We start from the raw sequence: 23,997 nt of genomic DNA on the forward strand, positions 1-23,997 counted from the left end.
CTGCTCTGGCCAAGTTCATGGCTGTGCCCCGCTACGCCTACCTGAAGATGAAGATGCCGAGCTCGAAGGGGATCATCACTGTAGCCGGCGACTACAAGAAGTCCATCAAGTGTGCTACAGCCAGCAGTCGGCTGGCCGAGTCCCTCGTAGTGGCAGAAGAGAAGAAGATACTGGAACGGGTTGTGGCCATGGCCGGCAAGCAGCCGGCCTTGTCCCCCAACCCCAAGGATTATGATGCGCAGGGCTCCTTCCAGCCGGCCAAGGAGACGAAGAAGATACCTCTGGACCCAGAGAACCCGGAAAGGTTTGCTGTCATTGGGGCAAACCTGGACAGTAAATAGGAAGGCGAGCTCGTCGACTTCCTCCGTGAGAATCGAGACATCTTTGCATGGTCCCCAAAGGACATGCCGGGTATTCCGAAGGATTTCGCCGAGCACAAATTACACGTCCGAGCCGACGCGAAGCCGGTCAAGCAGCCCCTCCGCCGACTGTCAGAGGAAAAGCGAAGAATCGTAGGAGAATAGATAGCCCGGCTCCTCGCCGCCGGCTTTATTATGGAAGTATTTTTCCCAGAGTGGCTTGCCAACCCAGTCTTGGTGTTGAAGAAGAACAACAAGTGGCGTATGTGTATAGACCACACCAGCCTGAACAAGGCCTGCTCCAAAGGTCCGTTTGCTTTGCCACGGATTGACCAAGTGATAGACTCCATGGCCGGATGCGAGCCGTTGAGTTTTTTGGATGCCTACTCAGGGTACCATCAGATCAAGTTGGACCTAGCAGACCGCCTGAAGACTGCCTTCATCACACCATTCGGAGCTTTCTGTTACCTGACTATGACATTCGGCTTAAGGAATGCAAGTGCCACTTTTCAGCGTTGCATGCAGAAATGCCTCCTCAAGCAACTCGGCAGAAATGCCCACGTCTACGTAGACGATATTGTGGTGAAGACAGAGAAGCGCGGCACCCTGCTGGAGGACCTCAAAGAAACATTTGCCAACTTGCGCTGATTCCAGATCAAGCTCAACCCCGAGAAATGCGTGTTCGGAGTACCAGCCGGCCAGCTGCTAGGCTTTCTGGTCTCCGAACGCGGCATTGAGTGCAACCCTGTGAAGATCAAGGCCATTGAGAGGATGGAGATTCCACCAAGTTGCGAGATGTGCAGAAGTTCACTGGGTGCCTGGCCTCCTTAAACCGCTTTATCAGCCGGCTAGGAGAGAAGGCTCTCCCCCTGTACTGGCTCATGAAGAAATCCACTCATTTCGAGTGGAATGACCAAGCCGACCAAGCCTTCCATGAGTTGAAGAAGATGTTGACTACTCCACCTGTCCTGGCGGCGCCGACTGAGAAAGAGCCCATGCTCCTCTACATTGTCGCGACTAGCCGAGTGGTCAGTACAGTTGTCGTGGTCCAGCGCCCGGAAGAAGGCTGAGCCCAGCTAGTCCAGAGGCCGGTGTATTATCTAAGCGAAGTACTGTCCAGCTCAAAGCAAAACTACCCGCACTACCAAAAGATGTGCTATGGGGTGTACTTTGCCGCCAAGAAGCTGAAGCCCTACTTCCAAGAGCATCCCATCACGATCGTGTGCACCGCCCCGCTTGCCGAGATCATAGGCAGCCGGGATGCATCCGGCCGGGTGGATAAATGGGCCATTGCACTGGCACCCTACACAATCTTCTACCAACCCCGCACTGCCATCAAGTCCCAAGCATTGGCCGACTTCCTCGTCGACTGGGCCAAAACCCAGTACCTACCGCCGGCTCCCGACTCTACCCATTGGCGGATGCACTTTGACGGGTCCAAGATGCGCACCGGCTTGGGAGCCGGCATCGTCCTCACCTCTCCCAAAGGCGACAAACTCAGATACACGCTGCAAATCCACTTCGCCGCCTCCAACAATGTGGCCGAGTACGAGGCACTCATACACGGGCTCCGGCTGGCCAAAGAGCTTGGCATACGCCGGATCCTGTGCTATGGCGACTCAGACTTGGTGGTCTAGCAGTCATCTGGCGACTGGGACACCAAGGATGCAAACATGGCGAGCTATCGATTCCTCGTCCAGCAGATCAGTGGGTACTTTGAAGGGTGCGAGTTCCTTCACATACCACGGGCCGACAACGACCAAGCAGATGCCCTGGCGTGGATCGGCTCCACCCGATAGGCTATACCGACCGGTGTCTCTCTCCAGCGCCTCCTCAAGCCGTCCATCAAGCCATCTCTAGAGTCAGACTCTATCTTCGTACCGCCTGCCCCTGATGCAGCCGGATTCGACTGGAGGAACCCAGCAGGCGGCACGGGGACTTCGACAACCGGCCCGGGGACTGCCGTAGTCACACCCGTCTCGGGGACTTCAGAACCCGGCCCGGGGACTGCAGCAGTCGGCCTGGGGACTGCAGCAACACAAGAAGCGGTGGCCGACTCCAATTCCACGCCACCCGACCCATCCACCCGAGTCATGGTGGCCGTACTGACAGTAGAAGAAATCACAGCTCCATCATGGGCCCAGCCCATCCTCAACTTCCTAGTCAATAGAGAGTTGCCGGCTGATGAGATCTCGGCAAGACTAGTGCAATGTCGAGCCGGAGCATATGCAATAATAAACAGAGAACTTGTCAAGCGCAGTGTCACTGGAGTCTTCCAGCGCTGCGTCGAGCCAGAGAAGGAGTGGCAATCCTCAAGGATATCCATCAAGGCGAATGCGGCCACCACGCAGCCTTAAGATCACTTGTGGCCAAAGCTTTCCGCCGCGGTTTCTTTTGGCCGACTGCTTTGGAAGATGCCAAAGAGATAGTCAAGAGCTGCAAAGGATGCCAAGTATTCAGTTCCAAGCAACACTTGCCGGCTTCTGCATTCAAGACCATCCCCCTCACCTGGCCCTTTGCCGTCTGGGGGCTGGACATGGTGGGCCCATTCAAGACAGCCCGTGGCGGCTTGACACATCTGCTTGTCGCCGTGGACAAATTTACCAAGTGGATCGAAGCAAAGCCAATCAAGAAGCTGAACGGGCCGACTGCCATGACGTTCATTGCCGACATCACTACTCGGTACGGCGTGCCGCACAGCATCATCACCGACAACGGCACAAACTTTGCCAAAGGAGCACTGGCACGTTTCTGCGCGACGCAGGGTATCCGACTGGACTTAGCGTCCGTTGCCCACCCGCAGTCAAACGGCCAGGTCGAGCGAGCAAATGGACTCATCCTCTCCTGCATCAAGCCCCGACTGGTCGTACCACTGGAGCGATCGGCCGGCTGCTGGCTCGATGAGCTGCCGGCTGTCCTCTGGAGTCTGCGTACTACCCCTAACAAGTCAATTGGCTTCACTCCATTCTTCCTTGTATATGGTGCCGAGGCTGTCATCCCAACCGACATCGAGTTCGACTCGCCCCGGGTCACCATGTACACGGAGGCGGAGGCCAAGGAAGCGCGAGAAGACGGCGTCGACCTGCTAGAAGAAGGCTGGCTGTTAGCACTCAGCCGGTCCGCCATCTACCAGCACGGGTTGCGCCGTTACCACAACCGCAAGGTCAAGCCAAGATCTTTCCAAGAGGGCGACCTTGTGCTCCGGCTGATCCAGCGAACAGCCGGCCAGCACAAGCTCTCGGCCCCTTGGGAAGGCCCTTTCGTCATCAGCAAGGCACTAGGCAACGACTCCTACTACCTGATCGACGCGCAAAAGCCAAGAGCATGCAAGAGGGATGATTCTGGCAAGGAGTCAGAGCGACCATGGAACACGAACCTCCTGAGAAGATTTTACAGTTAAAAGCAGTATGTATCATGCTACCCTTTTGTATTAAGTACGGAACAACAGGCCCCCCCGAGGAGCACTCGGGGACTGCCTTCCTTTATCTATGAATGACGAGTGTCATATTCATGAATGTATTATTACATTTGATTTTCTGTCTGGCACCGGGTTCGACTAGTCGGCCCGGGGACTGGCTGCCTTAAGTTATATTAAAGTTCTACCTAAAGTCAGACAAGTAGTGTGCCCGCTCCCGAGCCCTCTCTTGTTGAAAGTCGCAGCTCGAAGAACCGACTGTCCGACTAGCAAGAGCCAAAGGCAGAAAGGATGCCCACACGAAAAACGGCTAAGGACTAACAAACTTGTATAACGAAAAGACGACCTCCAACCACGCTCGCCGACTGTCAAAACAGCCGGCTGGCCGGCCTCCCAAACACTTCGCTATAATCCAACAAAGCTAGAGTACTTGCCCTCCCAACTGGCCAAACACTTCTCCAGCCACAGATTGCAGAGCAACTGTCCGACTGGAGAGGCGGCAACCAAGGGAGGGCGGCAAAGGAAACAGCAGAAGGATGAAAAGCAAAGAATAAGGGAAAGCCAAACGCATGCATAATCATATTTACATATAAGGCCCCCAACAGGCCGGCAATCAACATAGTTCGAATACACCCCTAGTGGGTGGAATTGTGCAAGCCTAACAAAATAGTGTTCCAAGAAGTGGCAAGACAGGAAAATAAAGGCGGCAGACTAGACTAAGGGCGCGGTGTGGGAGCCGGGTTGGTCGGTGGAGACGGCGCCACCGGCTGGAGGAGTGGCCGGCTGGCGGGTCTCGGCTTGATCATCGCCGGCTACATGAGGTGCACCCGCGCGTGCCTTGTTGCTGGAGGCACGGTCAAGCTGAGGCTGACCGGCCGCTCCGCCATCTGGCCCAACGTCCTCACCCTCCTCCTCCTCCTCTTCGCTCTCGTCGCTGGAGTCGATCTCCTCTGCCGAGTCTTCGCCGTCTGCCGGGTTCAGCCCGAACCACTCCTCCGGCTAGGCAACACCGTTGTCGTCCACCTCAGGAGTGAAGGCGCTGGTGTCGGTGTAGTCGGCGATCGCGGAAGCCCGCCGGATGATAGCCGGCCGCGCCGGCTCCAGCTCCGTGTCGGCCTGCTGCCGCCAGGTGGCCAGCTGGTCCAGACTCTGCCCGGGATACCAGGCCTTAACAAACTCCAGCGCCTGCCTGGCGCCGGACCGAGCTGCCGAAGCCTTCCAGGCCTCGAAGCGGCCGACCGCCACCTCCAGCCAGTCGGCAGTCCGACTGGGGGTGCGGGGAATCACTTCACCAGGCCAGAGAGCGGCCAGCACCTGCGCCCCGACATGTTGAAGCCGGCGGAGCAAACGATGAGCCGGCTGGAGGCGGGCCTGGATCGCCAAGAGCTGCTCCTCCAGCGACCGGCGAGCGTTAGGCGCGATCTCGGCGCCAGCCTGCCTCTGTGCCTCGCGGCGGGCCTCGATGATCTGGTTGGCGGCGGTAGAGTAGCCAGGGAAGTACTCTGCGCAAGAAAGAAAGAGAAAGAAGAGAAAAACACCAAGTCAGAAAACGAGCCAAAACGGCAAGCGGCAAGCAAGGACGAAGAAGAAGGCGGCTTACCGTCAACCAAATCTTCGATCTGGCCATAGCCGTTGATCAGCGTCTGCTTCGCTTCGGCCCAGCTAGCCGCCTCTGTCTCATACTCGGCCTGGAGGGCGGCCTCGCTGTCCTGCACTGCCTTCAGGGCCGCCTTGTGGCTCTCCTCCTGGTCGGCCAACCTCTTGGCCAGGCGGTCACGCTCCTGCGCCAAGGCGGCAAACTCGGCCTCCTTAGCACGGAGGGCGGCCTGAGACCCTCCCAGCTGGTCCCTTAGACTGGCGTTGGCTGCTGCAGGGATGGCAGAGAAAAAAGAAGCAATAAGAAGTCGTCAAGGAAGATCCGAACCGACTGCTCAGCAGTCGGCCCAAATCTCGGGGACTACACCCAGTGGGTGCGCTGACGCGCCCCCACGTGAGATAAAAGACGAAGCACTTACCCCGGCTCTCAGATAGGTCAGCAGTCTTCTGGGTCAGCTCCCGAGCCTGGGAGTTGAAGGCAGCCGCGCGGAGGTTGTGGTAGTCCTGCAAGTCAGGCAGAAGAGCGAATGAGAACAAGAATAGCAAAACAAGGTCCGCTAGGAAGTTCCAAGCCGCCTGCTCAGCAGCCGACTCGGAACTCGGGGACTACACCCAGTGGGTGCGCTGACGCGCCCCCACGGAAGAAACCAAGATAAAAAAGCAAAGACAAGAAGACTAACCCGGATGGCCGCCCGCGTCGCAAGGAACTCGTTGTTGTACTTCCTCAGCGCCGTAGCCTGGGCTTGAAGCCGGGTCCGGACGTCCTGCGCGGCCACGTTCATCACGGCCGTCCCTCCGCCCGACGTCCACCCCGAACTGGCGCTGGCCGCCTCCATGTCCTGGGCCGACGAGCTGGAGCCCGCGGCCGGCTGCGGCTTCGATGCAGCCTTCTGTGGCTCTGATGCGGCCTTCCCCGCGCGTTGGCGCGACGGCGTCTGGACCACCAGATCAGTCCTCACGGCCGGCTCGCTCCCGGCCGATTGCACAGGCGGCAGGTTAGGCGGCCGCCTTGAGTCGCCCCAGTCGGCGGGGCCGGTGCCGCCTCCCTCTCCAGGACGACGACGTCGTCCTCCCTCTCCAGCCCTGGCTGGTCACCGCCGGCTTCTTCTGGCGAGGGCTCTGGGGCCCCAGGCGCCGCGACGCGCAGTGGGGTGACCAGCAAGGCCCCCTCTGCCATCGCCGCAGCCTCCGCTTGGGCCTTGGCCGCGGCGTCGGCGCGCGCCTTCGCCGCCTCCTCCTCCTGCGCCGCCTTGGCGGCGGCCGCCCTCAATGCCTCCGCCTCCCGCGCCTCCCCCGTGTTCCGCTCCATCGCCGCCTGAAGATCGGCACGGGGGTCCACGCGGCGAGTGGTGCTCCCGGATCCTCCCGGCGACCCAACGACGGAGGCGGCAGCAACCCGCTCGAGCGACAATGGAGCCCTGGTTTTTTGAGAAAGGACAAGGATTCAGGAACTACCAGAGAAAAGAAGAAAGAATACACGAAGGAGTATATACTTACGCCGACACCGTCTGCGGCTGCTTCACCGCCTTGCGGAAGCGGGCCGCCTTCGCGGCCGCCTCTTCCCGCCTGGTCGCCGCTGCCCCGCCTCTGGGCTTCTTCGGCCGACTGCCGAACAAGCCCGGCGCGGCACGACGCTTTTGCCCACCGCCCTGAGCAGGCGGCGCGGCGGAGGAACCCGCGCCGTGGCCAGACGCTGGCTGGCGGCGTGGGACGACTTCCGCCTTATCGTCGTCCGGCCAGTCGTCGAAGCTGACTCCAAGCCCGGAGCCGCCTGCCTCGCCGCCGGCTTGGCCACCGCCTGCCTCGGTGTTGTCATCCATGGCAGCCGCCCCCAAGTCGGGGTCCTCCAGGTCGTGCCCCGTCCGGTCGGGGATGAATCGGTGCTCCGTGTCCGACCCGCCTGCAGGCCGAAGAAGAGGGCTCTGTCGAGACAAGCCGACTAGTCAGAGTCGGCCAAAAGGAACTCGGTGACAAAACTGAGAGAAGAAAGGGAAAAAGAGAACATATCGTGGGTGGCGGGTGAGCTCGGCAATATGGCTCCTTGCCAAACTGCCACTCTGCGGAGAGCTTGCAGTTCGCAAGATAGTTCACCATGTGGGCCACTTCGTCGTGCGGCATGTCTTTGGTGCACATACGACTCGGATCGAGCTGGCCTCTCATCTGACAGATCAGATGAGGGCGGCTCTGGAGCGGAAGCACCCGGCGCGTGACGAAGGCGGCCAGCAGGTCGGGCCCAGATAGGCCCTCCGACTGGATCATCACCCGCAGTCGGGCGACAGCCGCGGCTCCAGCCGGCGTCAGCGTCACGGCCCGATAGGACCACTGGGGGCGCCTACCCGCCGGCGGGCCGGCTTCGTAAGCCGGCAAATTGACGTAGTCGCCTTGCGGGGCGACGTTCTTCACATAGAAATATGACTTCTGCCAGAGCTTCACCGACTGGATCAGCGTGATGACGGGGAAGGGGTTGTCGGCTGTCACCCTCCGCATCGCGATGAAGGCGCCACTCTGAGCCGGCACGCCCTGCATACGCGTGCCCAGCTTGGACTGGAAGAACTCCCCCCAGAGCTCGAGGGTGGGGAGGACGCCGAGGTAGCCTTCGCACAAGGTGACGAAGGCGGACAACAGCACCACCGTGTTCGGGGTGAGGTGGTGCGGCTGGAGTTGGTAGAATTCAAGAAAGGAGCGGAAGAAGGCGCTCGCAGGTAAGCCGATGCCGCGCAAGAAATGCGAGCGGAAGACCACCCGCTCGGCCTCCTCCGGCTCCGGCGTGATCTCCTTCGCGGGCGCGAGACTGTAACATCCCAAATTTTCAATTTGGAATGTTATACAATAGATCATCATTGCATAGCATATTTTATTGCATTTTGGCAAATCCTCGATAAATCCTAAGCAACTCAAGGACCCTCGGAGAGAGTTGGGGATTTTCCCGGTTTTTCATATTTGATTTTTATCAAATAATAAAACGAGGAATTTTGGTTTTAATTATTTTTCTCTTCGAAAAATATTTCATATTAAAATAAATGAGAGGAGAAAATATGACTTCTCCAAAACAATTGAAATATTGGAGGAAAAATATTAAAATCAAATATTGGATTTTATTCGGATTTTATTTGTAATTTTACTTGCATTAAGAAAATTTGCACGTTTTCAAAAATGCATTTTTGTGTCAAAAAAATGTTCACCTTGTTCTAATTATTTTAATTAGACGGGGAAAATTTGTTTTATCATTTTTGGATTTTTATTTATTTTTCTGCGATTTTTTAGATTCGGTGGAATATTAAAAAAAACAAACCCGCGCCCGACCGGGCCGAGGCCCAGCCGAACCAGGCCGGCCCACCCCGCCGTCTCCCTCGCGCGCACGGCCGCCGCCGCCGGTGTCCGGCTCGGACACGCCGTTGCCGCCGCCTTGCCCCCTCCTCCAAGGCAGCCCCCCTCTCTTATATACCCGCCGCCGCCGCCCCTCTCCCTCACCCCGAGCCCCGCCCCAAGCCGCCGCCGCCGGAGCCCGCTGCGCCGCCGCCCGTGGAGCTCGCCGCCCCGCTCGCCGTACGCCGCCGCCGCCGCCCCGAGCCGCCGCCCGAGCTCCGCCACCCCGCCGCCCTCGCCGAGCCCCGCCGGAGCCCCAGCCGCCCCCGCCGGAGCCCGTCTCGACGAGGTACCGAGCCGCCGCCGCCTTGCCGGTTTTCTAAAAAAAACCCGTTCGTTTTTTCTAAACCCTAGATCGGTTTTTTTTTGGTTTTATTATTTAGTGAACGTTCACCGACCCATTCGTTAAAACGAACGTGTTCGTCGGATTTTCGCTGTTAACGAACGTCCGTTCTTTAACCGTTTGTCGGTTTTTCTTTTTTGTCGGATTTTTCCGTGATTTTTCCAGATCTCGATTTCAGATCAGATCTTCGTTTTCGTTTAACTTTTCGCTCGTTTATCGGAATCAGGCGATTCAAGCGCCTAGAGTTTCGTCTCGAAATTCTCTTTCCGTTTAACCTACTCAAACAAGTTTTTGCTACTGTAAAATTTGACCTAGATCCAGATTAGTAAACGAAGCTTGTTTCTTTCGCCGTTTGACTTTCGTTGCTTCGATCGATTTGATTCTTTTTGCAAACCGGAGTTCTTAAGTTGAAATTTCTGGTTGGATCTTTTATTTGAGTTTTACCTGTGCATCAGATGAGTACTTATTGTTTGCTTGTTTGTTTGCGATAGAGTACCCGGAGTGCGCCGCTTGTTACTTCGAATCTCTAGGTTTCGCGGATCATCAGCAAGGCAAGTAACACTTTGATCATACTTTTCCATACCCAGTTTTATTGCATTAGATCAACCCTCAAACATTGCATGGTTAGGATCTAATTAAATTGTGGGTATTGGGAAGTAGTTGAGGTAGTACCTATTACCTGTTTTATTTATCAAACCCTTGGGAGTTACTTCTACGTTTGCTTATATTGCCATGCTATGCTCGTAGACGTGGATTGGGTTTGAGAGATATTCATGACAGATGTGAGATTGTTAATTAATGGTTTACTTAAGGTGGCAACTTAAACTCACATCTGGGTGGATTGAGGTACCTGGGTATTCCAGGATTGCCTGTTTTTCTTTTGGACCGCCACCCAGGTTCAAAGGGATCATGAGATTATTCATGCTAGAAACTTCCGTGTGCAACCGCAAGCTATTATGGGCTCTAGCATAGTTGATTAAGTTGTGTGAACTCTTACAGTGGTAGACTAGCAGATGTAGGGGATGTAGGTGGTACGGTCTATCACATCGTAAGGTGCAAACACTTTTGAAAGACTGTGTCTCGGTCATCCGTTTCTCAAACATCATGTAGTGCGAGAATCAAGCGGAGGCGATCGAGTCTTGTGGGGAAAAGTGCACAAACCTCTGCAGAGTGTACAAACTAATCATGGTTAGCCGTGTCCCCGGTTATGGACGACTTGAGTATCTAGTACTTGGATTATCATGTGAATCTCATCATGTTACTTTTAATTAATATTGTTGGGTTAATGATGTTACTTAATTGGGATTGAGATGCTGTCAACCATCTCAATGTTTAACAACCACCATGATAGTCAAATAAAATTTATTCCTTTGCAGTAGGGAAAAATTGGCTTTTCGCAAAATTGTAACCATAGAGCTTTCCACCAGCCATAAATGCATGTAGTATAGCATTATCATGTTCATTATTCTCTATGTGTTACTTTGCCAGCATATTCCATGTGCTGACCCGTTTCGGGCTGCAACCTTTCATGTTGCAGACTTTTCAGACGACGAGTAAGGTGCCTTAGGTCGTGGTCTTATACTCAGTGATGCCGTTGGAGTTGATGGACTCACTTATCTTCCAAGCCTTCCGCTGTTATCGTATTTAGATGGCCTTAAGCCATATTTATCATACTTATTCTCTTTGAGATATTCGTTGTAATAAGTGTGTGATTGCTACTCTGTTATAAATCCTCCATTTGTACTGTGCGTGTCAGCATTACTGATCCAGGGATGACACTGGTGCACAGCAGCACAGACTATTTGAGGTCTGGTCGCTACAAAGGTGGTATCAGAGCACACGCTGACTATAGGACACGACCACTAAGCTCAAACCCTAGAACACTTCTCTCTTCTCATTTCTGACCCCTCTCCACCTTCTAATCTTTTAGGAATGGCGAATGCAAGGAGCAAGTTCATGCAACCAGATGAAGACACGCCTTTTGGACGTCACTTGAAGGAAGTCACTAAGTACTTGAACATAGGAATACCAAGCATCACCGGAACCTACAACGCCATATTACCTGAAGAGGAGAGCTGGCAGATTCAAGTTCAAGTTCCAGGAAGGACGATAGCGCCAGTCACTGAGCCTATAAAGTTGTCTTTTGAAGCACCAACCTGGAGTTTAGGGAAGAGCATGGCAGCCCACATCGCTATGGGACGCATTGGAGAAGTCTACCACAGGGAGCTTAAGGATACTATTTATCAGATTTGTGGACGCCGAGACGAGCAATGGGAGATGATTAGCACCAAGAAGGATGGATTAATTGCAGCTTTCATCCAGGAGCAAAACCAACACATTCGTCGCCAGGAGAACCAGATGTGCTCAGACAAGATAGATCTGAAGAAGGCATTGACGAAGATCAAGGAGCTGGAGGAAGAACTCAAGGCTACACGCGAGGATTATTTGGAGGAAATCATCGCGCTAGTAGGGAAGAATGACGACCTGGAGAAGAAGATTGGAGTATTCATGGGAAATCCAGTGCCAAAAGCAGAAGATGATGAATGCACTTGCCCGGATAACTACATCATCATCGACGACACCGACTCGGACCCCAGTGAAGATGACTTTGTTGATGAAGCTGGAGCAGATATCATGGAGTCTTCGTCTGATCAGAATTTCTAGTAGACCACCATATCAGTAGTAGATTTCCCCCATTTATATAGTATAGTTCGAGCACTTTTGTAACGCTAGTTAGATCGATTGTATGCCTTGTTTGATTGAGTGATATTGATTGTGTTTGACTCATGAGCATATGGGTAGTGTTTTCTCTCTAGACCTCATTCTATTCTAAACTCTCATCTTTTCTAACCTATCAGATGCCTCCGAGACGCGACACCGGATTTGTTTTCCCATCGGAGATCACTGAGTTGATTCAGCAACAGAATGCCCTGATGCAAGTGCTAGTACAGAACCAAGGCAACAACAACAACAACAACAACAACCCACCACCACCACCTGTTGATCACTTAGCCCGTTTCTTGAGGCTAAATCCGCCGGTGTTTTCCAGTAGCACCGAGCCGATTGTTGCAGATGATTGGCTCCGCAAAGTTGGAAGGGAGTTGGCCACTGCAGGATGCACAGATGCGGAAAGAGTGCGTTTTGCCACACATCAGCTTGATGGACCCGCAGCATCATGGTGGGAGAATTACACAGCCACACACCCTATTGACACTGTCACATGGGACCAGTTTCAGCAAGCTTTCCGTACAACCCATGTTTCAGCGGGAGCTATGGCTATGAAGAAGCGTGAGTTTCGCAACCTATGCCAAGGAGGACGCACCGTAGGCCAGTATGTGGAAGATTTCAGTAAGTTAGCGCGTTATGCACCAGATGACGTTGCTACGGATGCAGCCAAGCAGGAGAAGTTTCTCGAAGGATTGCATGATGAGCTGAGCATGCAGCTAATGGTAGCAACCTTGAACAACTACCAGGAGTTGGTAGATAGAGCGCTCATGATTGAAGGGAAGCAGCAGCAGATTGAAAACCGTAAGAGGAAGTATGGACAAGGAAAGTATATTTCTGGAGCTCAGCAGAAGCCACGTTTGCCCCGAAATCGGGAGGACAGTTTCAGCATACCCATGGAGGAGGTAGTTCGCACAACCATAATGGCTCCAAGAATGGTAATGGGAATGGAGGAAGCAACGGACAGAACCGTACCAACCCTTCAACCCCAGCTAAGAGGGACCTGAGCCAAGTCACTTGCTTTAAGTGCCAGAAGACTGGACATTATGCCAATGAATGTCCTGAAGCCCAGAATGGTAATGGAAATGGAAGCTCTGGGAAGAAGCCGAACCCTTTCAATAAAGGACATGTGAACCATGTGAGCGTGGAAGAGGTTGAAGCACAGCCTGATGCAGTAATAGGTAAGTTTATGGTTAAGTAATTTACTACACTCGTTCCTTTTGATACTGGTGCATCGCATTCATACATATCAAGGGGATTTGTGGATAAGTATAAACTGCCAACCCAAGCCCTTAGGTCACCCATGTTAGTAACCTCGCCAGGAGCAGAGTATATGGCTAGTTTATGGTGTGATCGGTTACCATTAAGGATTGGTAACTACGTGTTTCCCTCAGACCTAATAATATTGGAATCGCAAGGATTGGATGTGATATTAGGCATGGATTGGTTATCAAAGTATGGAGGGAACATCGATTGTGCCAGTAAGTCGATTATGCTTACCACCCCAGAAGGAAGAAGGATCAAGTATGTATCCCGGCATGTGCCAAAGAGGACTCAAGTGAATTCCTTATCAGGAGTTGTACAGGAGGAAGTGCCAGTGGTGAAGGATTACCCGGATGTATTTCCAGAAGAGTTGCCAGGCATGCCACCGGATAGAGACATTGAGTTTCTGATTGAACTTTTGCCAGGCACAGGGCCAATATCTAAGAGACCGTACAGGATGCCCGCAAAAGATTTGGAGGAGATTAAGAAGCAGATTAAGGAGTTATTGGATAAAGGCTATATTCGCCCAAGTTCATCACCTTGGGGATCGCCCGTACTTCTAGTGGAGAAGAAAGATGGATCGTTGAGGATGGTTGTTGATTACCGTGGATTGAATGAAGTGACCATCAAGAACAAGTACCCACTACCGATGATCAATGATTTGTTTGACCGCTTACAAGGAGCTAAGGTATTTTCCAAGATCGATCTACGATCAGGATACCATCAGTTAAAGATTCGAGAGCAGGATATACCTAAGACGGCTTTTACCACCAGGTTTGGGCTGTATGAGTATACCGTTATGTCATTTGGTCTGACTAACGCACCTGCCTATTTCATGAACTTGATGAACAAGGTGTTTATGGAGTTTTTGGATAAGTTCGTCGTGGTGTTCATTGATGATATTTTAGTCTACTCCAAGAATGAAGAAGAGCATAAGGAGCATTTGCGTTTGGTACTTGAGAAGCTCAGAGAACATCAGTTATACGCCAAGTTCAGCAAATGTGAATTTTGGCTGAAGGAAGTTGGATTCCTCGGACATGTTATATCCGGAGAAGGAATAGCAGTAGACCCCGCCAAAGTTGACACAGTAACAGGTTGGGAATCACCCACGACAGTTGGAGAGATCCGGGGTTTCCTTGGACTTGCAGGATACTACCGGAGGTTCATCGAGAATTTCTCAAAGATTGCAAAACCCATGACTGAGCTATTGAAGAAGGACACCAAGTTCAATTGGACTGAGGAATGTGAAGCTAGTTTCCAAGAGTTGAAGAAACGATTCGTTACATCACCAGTGTTGATTCTGCCAGATCAACGCAAGGACTATGAAGTTTATTGCGACGCTTCTCGTCGAGGACTTGGAGCAGTGCTTATGCAGGAAGGAAGAGTTGTTTCATATGCTTCACGACAACTTAAACCCCATGAGAAGAATTATGCCACGCATGATTTGGAATTAGCAGCCGTAGTGCATGCATTGAAGACATGGAGACATTTTCTCATCGGAAACCATTGTGAGGTGTACACGGACCACAAGAGTTTGAAGTACATTTTCACGCAGAAGGAGTTAAATCTCAGGCAGAGGAGATGGTTGGAGCTTATTAAGGACTATGATATGAGATTGCATTATCACCCAGGGAAGGCTAACGTAGTAGCAGATGCTTTGAGCCGCAAGAGCCATGTCAACACACTCATGACAGGAGAGTTACCCCAGGAGTTAGCCGAGGATCTTCGCGAGCTATGTTTGGAGATAGTTCCAAGAGGCCATTTAGCAACATTGGAGATTCAGTCTACCTTGATGGAAAAGATCAGAGAAGCTCAGAAGACAGACAAGGAGATTGACGATATAAAGGAAAAGATGAGCAAAGGAAAAGCCAAGGGATTTCGTGAGGATGAGCACGATACCTTATGGTTTGAGGACCGCGTTTATGTGCCAAATGATCCGGAGATCAGGAAGTTGATTTTGCAAGAGGCCCATGATTCACCGTATTCGATTCACCCAGGAAATACCAAGATGTATTTGGATTTGAAGGATACTTTCTGGTGGACAGGAATGAAGAAGGATATTGCGGAGTATGTAGCAGTTTGTGATGTATGTCAGAGAATGAAGGCAGAACATCAGAAGCCAGCGGGATTGCTACAACCATTGCCGATACCCGAATGGAAGTGGGATAAAATAGGCACGGATTTTATCACGGGATTGCCCAGGACTCGTTCAGGCTATGACTCAATATGGGTTGTAGTCGACCGTTTGACGAAAGTAGCTCATTTCATCCCAGTGAAGACCACTTACACCAGTGCTAAGTTGGCAAAGATATACATGACCAGGATCGTATGTTTGCATGGAGTTCCGAGGACCATTGTATCAGATAGAGGAACCCAGTTTACCTCGAAGTTTTGGAATCAGTTACATGAAACATTGGGAACCAGGCTGGAATTCAGTACAGCCTTTCATCCACAGACAGATGGACAGACCGAGAGAGTCAATCAGATTTTGGAAGACATGTTGAGAGCTTGTGCACTAGATTATGGATCTAGTTGGGACGACAATTTTCCATATGCAGAGTTTTCTTACAACAATAGTTATCAGACTAGTTTGAAGATGGCCCCTTTCGAAGCTTTGTACGGAAGGAGGTGCAGAACACCATTGTTATGGGACGAAGTTGGAGACCGTCGGTTGTTCGGACCAGATTTGATTAAGGAGTCTGAACAGAAAGTGAGGTTGATTCGCGATAGGCTCAAGGTAGCCCAGTCCAAGCAGAAGAGTTATGCGGATTCTAAACGTAAGGAGACAGTTCACGAAGTCGGAGACAGAGTTTATCTTCGAGTATCACCACTTCGAGGAGTGAAGCGCTTTGGAGTTAAGGGAAAGCTAGCGCCCCGTTTTATCGGACCATACAGAGTTTTGGAATGTATGGGAGAAGTTGCATACAAACTGGAATTGCCCGAAGGATTGTCAGGAGTTCATGACGTATTTCACGTTTCCCAGTTGAAGAAGTGCCACGCAGAGATGGCTGAGATACCACTGAGAGATACAGTGCCACTGGAAGCGATTCAGCTGGAAAGTGATTTGACCTATGAGGAGAAACCAGTTAAGATTCTTGAGTATGCCAGCCGAGTCACCCGCAGTAAGGTTATCAAGTTTTGCAAAGTCCAGTGGAGTCACCATACGGAAGATGAAGCCACCTGGGAGCGAGAGGAAGATCTACGGAAGGACCACTCTCACCTATTTTCTAGCCAACCCGAATCTCGAGGACGAGATTCATCTTAAGGGGGGTAGGTTTGTAACATCCCAAATTTTCAATTTGGAATGTTATACAATAGATCATCATTGCATAGCATATTTTATTGCATTTTGGAAAATCCTCGATAAATCCTAAGCAACTCAAGGACCCTCGGAGAGAGTTGGGATTTTCCCGGTTTTTCATATTTGATTTTTATCAAATAATAAAACGAGGATTTTTGGTTTTAATTATTTTTCTCTTCAAAAAATATTTCATATTAAAATAAATGAGAGGAGAAAATATGACTTCTCCAAAACAATTGAAATATTGGAGGAAAAATATTAAAATCAAATATTGGATTTTATTCGGATTTTATTTGCAATTTTACTTGCATTAAGAAAATTTGCACGTTTTCAAAAATGCATTTTTGTGTCAAAACAATGTTCACCTTGTTCTAATTATTTTAATTAGACGGGGAAAATTTGTTTTATCATTTTTGGATTTTTATTTATTTTTCTGTGATATTTTTAGATTCGGCGGAATATTTAAAAAAAGAAAAAAGAAAAACAAACCCGCGCCCGACCGGGCCGAGGCCCAGCAGAGCCAGGCCGGCCCACCCCGCCGTCTCCCTTGCGCGCACGGCCGCCGCCGCCGGTGTCCGGCTCGGACACGCCGTCGCCGCCGCCTTGCCCCCTCCTCCAAGGCAGCCCCCCCTCTCTTATATACCCGCCGCCGCCCCTCTCCCTCACCCCGAGCCCCGCCCCAAGCCGCCGCCGCCGGAGCCCGCTGCGCCGCCGCCCGTGGAGCTCGCCGCCCCGCTCGCCGTACGCCGCCGCCGACGCCGCCCCTCGCCGCCGCCACCCCGCCGCCCTCGCCGAGCCCCGCCGGAGCCCCAGCCGCCCCCGCCAGAGCCGTTCGGTTTATTTTTTTTCTAAACCCTAGATCGGTTTATTTTTTTCGGTTTTATTATTTAGTGAACGTTCACCGACCCGTTCGTTAAAACGAACGTGTTCGTCGGATTGTCGCTGTTAACGAACGTCCGTTCTTTAACCGTTCGTCGGTTTTTCTTTTTCGTCGGATTTTTCCGCGATTTTTCCAGATCTCGATTTCAGATCAGATCTTCGTTTTCGTCTAACTTTTCGCTCGTTTATCGGAATCAGGCGATTCAAGCGCCTAGAGTTTCGTCTCGAAATTCTCTTTCCGTTTAACCTACTCAAACAAGTTTTTGCTACTGTAAAATTTGACCTAGATCCAGATTAGTAAACGAAGCTTGTTTCTTTCGCCGTTTGACTTTCGTTGCTTCGTTCGATTTGATTCTTTTTGCAAACCGGAGTTCTTAAGTTGAACTTTCTGGTTGGATATTTTATTTGAGTTTTACCTGTGCATTAGATGAGTACTTATTGTTTGCTTGTTTGTTTGCGATAGAGTACCCGGAGTGCGCCGCTTGTTACTTCGAATCTCTAGGTTTCGCGGATCATCAGCAAGGCAAGTAACACTTTGATCATACTTTTCCATACCCAGTTTTATTACATTAGATCAACCCTCAAATATTGCATGGTTAGGATCTAATTAAATTGTGGGTATTGGGAAGTAGTTGAGGTAGTACCTATTACCTGTTTTATTTATCAAACCCTTGGGAGTTACTTCTACGTTTGCTTATATTGCCATGCTATGCTCGTAGTCGTGGATTAGGTTTGAGAGATATTCATGACATATGTGAGATTGTTAATTAATGGTTTACTTAAGGTGGCAACTTAAACTCACATCTGGGTGGATTGAGGTACCTGGGTATTCCAGGATTGCCTGTTTTTCTTTTGGACTGCCACCCAGGTTCAAAGGGATCATGAGATTATTCATGCTAGAAACTTCCGTGTGCAACCGCAAGCTATTATGGGCTCTAGCATAGTTGATTGAGTTGTGTGAACTCTTACAGTGGTAGACTAGCAGATGTAGGGGATGTAGGTGGTACGGTCTATCACATCGTAAGGTGCAAACACTTCTGAAAGACTGTGTCTCGGTCATCCGTTTCTCAAACATCATGTAGTGCGAGAATCAAGCGGAGGCGATCGAGTCTTGTGGGGAAAAGTGCACAAACCTCTGCAGAGTGTACAAACTAATCATGGTTAGCTGTGTCCCCGGTTATGGACGACTTGAGTATCTAGTACTTGGATTATCATGTGAATCTCATCATGTTACTTTTAATTAATATTGTTGGGTTAATGATGTTACTTAATTGGGATTGAGATGCTGTCAACCATCTCAATGTTTAACAACCACCACGATAGTTAAATAAAATTTATTCCTTTGCAGTAGGGAAAAATTGGCTTTTCGCAAAATTGTAACCATAGAGCTTTCCACCAGCCATAAATGCATGTAGTATAGCATTATCATGTTCATTATTCTCTATGTGTTACTTTGCCAGCATATTCCATGTGCTGACCCGTTTCGGGCTGCAACGTTTCATGTTGCAGACTTTTCGGACGACGAGTAAGGTGCCTTAGGTCGTGGTCTTATACTCAGTGATGCCGTTGGAGTTGATGGACTCACTTATCTTCCAAGCCTTCCGCTGTTATCGTATTTAGATGGCCTTAAGCCATATTTATCATACTTATTCTCTTTGAGATATTCGTTGTAATAAGTGTGTGATTGCTACTCTGTTATAAATCCTCCATTTGTACTGTGCGTGTCAGCATTACTGATCCAGGGATGACACTGGTGCACAGCAGCACAGACTATCTGAGGTCTGGTCGCTACAGAGACGGACCCGCACCTTGTCCGCGCCGGGCAGCCGTCGCGTCTTGCAGAGGAACTCGACGTGGTCCTCATGGACGTTGGAGCTGTCCCAATCCCCGCCGTACTGCATCGCGGCGTGAGACTGGCGAGAATGAGCGCGGCGGCGGAGAAAGGAGTGGTGGAACGGTACGGCAGCGAGACGCTGCTGTGAGGGAGAGCAGAAGGAAGAAGATGGCGGAGAGGAGAGGGGTGTGCGAGCGCGTGCAGCTTCCCCCTCCCCCTACTTATAGCTTCGCGCGGCGAAGCCGAGGAGGCGAGGCGTGGGGTGGGACGTGGGATTAATTGCACCCACTCCCCCCACGCCCCGCGATTACTGCGCCCTAAAGACGTGCCGAAACCGCCGCAGGAAGACGTGCGAGCGGCTTTGGGCCGCAGAGAATCCGCGCCTGGGCCCGGGCGTAGGAGTGGTGGGCCCCCGATCTGCGGCGACGTCTTGTCGCGCGCGTGGGCTGGCAGGCTTTTTAGCCAAGGGATGTCACGTGGTTCGCAGGCGGCGAGTGGCCGGCCCGCAAGCCGACGCGCGAGCCAGCAGACTCCCGCCCTCCGACTTCAAAAAATTTCGCCAAGACGGCGCGCCCAACCGAAGCCGGCTCCTAGCTGCCGGCTCGTCAAGATAGGAAGCTGACCAAGCTTCTCAACTTCCACCCAACCTCGAAGCCCAATCAGCTTCGGGGACTACTGTCGGAGTAAATGGCCACGGGTAGCCTAACCGACTCCCCCCTGGCTCCTCAAAAATTATCAGATCATTTAAGCCTTCAAACATACGAAGCATAGGGCCGCCTTCCCCCGGCCGGCTATCCCTAGGGTCGACTCCCAGAAGGCGACCCAGTCGCAGAAACCTTCCCCAAGAAAGCTACGAGATGGCTGACTCCAGGAAGCCGGCTCCAAAAGGACCGACTCCCAGAAGCCGGCCATGAAGAACGCCGACTCCCAGAAGCCGGCCAAGACCGCACCCACCAAGACTGTGTCCACATAACGGTGATAAGACGGGGCGTGGCCGCAGTACAACCCACTACCCCCGAATCCCGAAGCAGGCATGGCCACAGGACGCCGTACGGGCCGGCCATCTCCCGTCCGGCGCGGCACTGTAGCCATGTTGGCCTCAACGTCATCCACGACAGACGCCAGTACGGCCCGCGGGCGGCGGGCCCCTTTAGCCAGAGAGACGCTCGAAGTCGGCCCGGCCTCCCCTAGTCGGCCAGGGGCGTAGCCGGCCCCCAGGAGCCGGCTACCTCCCTCCCTCGAAACATGTGCCACATTAAGGGGACAAGATGAGGTAAGGCTACAGTGAGAGCCCGCAAGGCGGCTACGCTGTAGCCATGCTTACCTCGACAAAGCCCTCGTCATCAGGGGCGAGGCAACAGTAACCAGCCGCCGACAAGACCCCCAAGCGGTGGGGCCAGCCTGTCGACCGAGAGGCCGGCAGCCGGCGGGACCCACCAGTCGGCGGGCCCCAGTAGCCGGCGGAGAAGCCGGCGAACACAGACACTGACGGTTGGGACCCGCGCCCAGCCGGATTACTATTGTACCCCTGGGGGTAGGCCTATATAAACCCCCGGGGCACCCATGCAAAGGGTTGGTCTCATAGAGTTACACACACCACATAGAGAGAAAAGGAGCGCTAGCCTTGCCCTTCTTCTCCCTCTAACCCGACAGCTCAAGGAGCACTTGTAGCTACTTGTTTTGATCTAGTGATCATGCGGAGACCCCGCAGAGCAGGACTAGGGGTGTTATCTCCACAGAGAGTAGTCCTAATGGATCGACATGAATGTAGAGTAATAAGTGATGCAACAAGTGTACAACCTCTTTGACGTAGTCATGTTGACCTCAACATCATTGGGTTGGTCGCTGAAGAAGTTGAGGCAGAGGTGGCTATCGGAGGTGTGGAGGAAGATCTGAGGAATCTGTAGACGGCGTCCAGGGCACTGCTCTGTTGTGATGGATCGTTTTGTCGTTGGAGCAGCTCCGGTGAGCCGTAAATCGTTAAGGCTAAAGCAACACAAGACAGACATCGTTAACCTCAAGTGGGATTCTAATAGCATCTCCAATAGATGATGTAAAATTTACATCACCAAAAACCACCTGACTACAACAGATGAGGTAAAAACTGTTGACTCTGAACTTAACTGTCGAAACTGAAATTTACTGTGGAATCTGAATGTTAATGTCAAAACTGAACGCAATGGTAGCAGAGAGGCACTTGACATGTAGTTTAGGGAGGGCCTGCAGTTCATCTTCAACCTGCACCCTCCTGAGCCGCCAGCCACCATCGGCCGAACCGCCGCCCCCCACGCCGCCTCACCGCCCCGAAACAACTCCCCACCGCAGGTCCGCCGCCGCCCCGGCCAGCCCTCTAGCCCCCTTCCCGCGTCGAGCTTTTTCTCCGGCGATCCCCACACCACCGCCCCACCACCATGCCCCCACCGCCGGCGACCACTGCCCCCACCCTGAATCCTAAGATAAATAGTGGGGTACCTCTCCAGCGAGCCCCCCTCCCCGCTGCGGGTGGTTCTTCCTTAACTCCGGCGAGCCCTCCCACCCCCTGAAAATCGACTGACCCAAAAGTCGATTCAGTCGACTGAAGTGTAGCTAAATCGGAGCAGAGCAGCATCACGAGCGAGGGGGAGAGCCAGAGCAGCAGCGCGAGCGGGCGAGAGCCGGAGCAACAGCAGCAGCGTGAGCGAGAGCCGGAGCAGCAGCAGTAGCAGATCCGGCTGTTATGGCCACCGCCGCCGAAGGGGCCTCGCACTGGGGGAGAGCCGCCGTGGAGATGTCGCCTGCGGCGCCGGCTTCGAGGTAGCCGCTCCATGGGGGTGCGGGATGGAGCACCGTCGGTGCCGGGAGGTCGAGTTAAGGAGAAGGTGCGATGCGATGAGTGTACAACCTCTTTGGTGGCGCCAAGTAGGGCTTGGCTTCGTTTGAGGAGTCGGTGAGGATGTTGTGGTTCCGGTGGAGCAGGTTAAGGCGGCGCTATGGGGATGGAGCAACCGCGATAGACAAGGCGATCGTCGGAGCAGCTCCTTGGAGGTGGAGGACGGGGCGGCTGAACCAGCGGGACAACGAGATGGACAACGGATCCTCATCCGGGGAGGTGGATGAGGGACGTCGAGCTATTGCGGTGGACGACATCGTCGGGGAAGAGGCTCCGGCTGGGCTGCAGTGAGGTGGCGGACGGAGGAGGGTGGGGTTTCGCGGCTGGAGCAGAGAGGTTATGGTGGCCTGGGATTTCGAATGGCGAAAAGGAGGCGATGGGGGGGACCATGACTTAGGGACGCGCTTGTCCAAAAATGTAGGGTGTGTTACAAAAGTACCCCCACCGATTTGAACTAGCCGCCCTTTCGGCTCAGGGTTAGAAGGGGGATTTCGCATGTCGGGATTTGGCAGATGGAGGGAGTTTTCGTGCGCGTTGTAATTTGGGGATAGCAAGGGGTTGTGAAGGCGCTAGTTTTGGGGGCATGATATCTGAATTTTCGGGATATAACAAGGCGCGGGTTGAATTTTAGGGACAAGCCTAACGTGTAATATTGTACTTGTACGTACCAAATCAATTCACACTTCCCTCAACGAAAAAAAACTATTCACACCACACAAAGGGAGAGTCTTGTCCCGTTTTACTATACAAATGCTATTCAAAGATACTCCCTCCTTCCATCTATATAGGGCCTAATGCGTTTTTTGAGGCTAACTTTGACCAAACATTAGAGCAATAATATATGACATGCAACTTACACAAAGCACACCGTTAAATTCGTGTGTGAAAGGAGCTTTCAATGATATAATTTTCACATTGTGCATGTCATGTACTATTAATCTTGTCAATAGTCAAAGGCGGTCTTAAAAAACGAATTAGGCCCTATATAGATGGAAGGAGGGAGTATGAATCCATGTTATGTCCAATTAAATTTTTTCGCTGGCTGTATAATGCATGTATCCTACTCATACCAACATTTTAGTGCATTCCAAATGTTTATACTACCGCTGCAATTTGAACTGAATTTGAATTCGTTTCTCTATTTCAATAAGAATCTACAATCATGATCGTTGCCAACTTCAACCATCATTCGTGTATTACCTTAACAACACACCACATGATTACTATAGAGATAGATATGAAATATGTGTACTATATGAATTCAAATTCATTTTTTTCAAATACACTTGATGTTGATTCCAAATAATAGTACATTTGATGTACTAAATATATATTCATAATCTAAACCATGTTCCATACATACACCGTGTTTATCACACAAAGTATAGTGCCCCGCCCCCTACATTATGACAAGTATTTAGCTCTGAGCTGCAAAAGCCACACATTAGCCCAAATTATAATCAATGTTCAATATATTATATGTAGTACTAGCAATATGCCCATGCGTTCCACGGAACATCAACATGATCAAGGGAAGGCCTTATTTGCAAATATGGAGAGGGGTGTGGGTATCTTTTTTCAAAATTGCCATAGTTTCCTTCCTATCCGTTAGATATAAATCGGACGGCCTATATTGCAGGATGCTAGGCACACCATCGTGAACAACTCTGTTTTTTATAAGAGTAGAGATAAAATATATTATATGTAGTATAACATGTTCATAACCACACCATGTCTATCACCGTTATATATATGATAAATTCTTCAAATATCCGAATTCGCTTTTTATAATGAATTATGATCTCCATTCGTCTTTTACACCCACACAATCCTCTTATCTTTGTAGCTAGCACTAACTTTCTCTCGTGCATGCACACGCCCGCATCCCTCTCACCCTCCCTCAACATTCTCTAGCTCCATCGCGCAAATTCGTCTTTTCACTTTAGGTCGTTCACCCACGGTGTGTGTAGGCCCCCAGCTCCTTCTTTACGGCACACATCGATCGATATGCCTCTCTAGCGAGGTGTGCCTACCGCAAACACAAGCTT

Source organism: Aegilops tauschii, chromosome 1 (assembly GCF_002575655.3).
Source record: "Aegilops tauschii subsp. strangulata cultivar AL8/78 chromosome 1, Aet v6.0, whole genome shotgun sequence".
Classification (NCBI taxonomy): Eukaryota; Viridiplantae; Streptophyta; class Magnoliopsida; order Poales; family Poaceae; genus Aegilops; species Aegilops tauschii.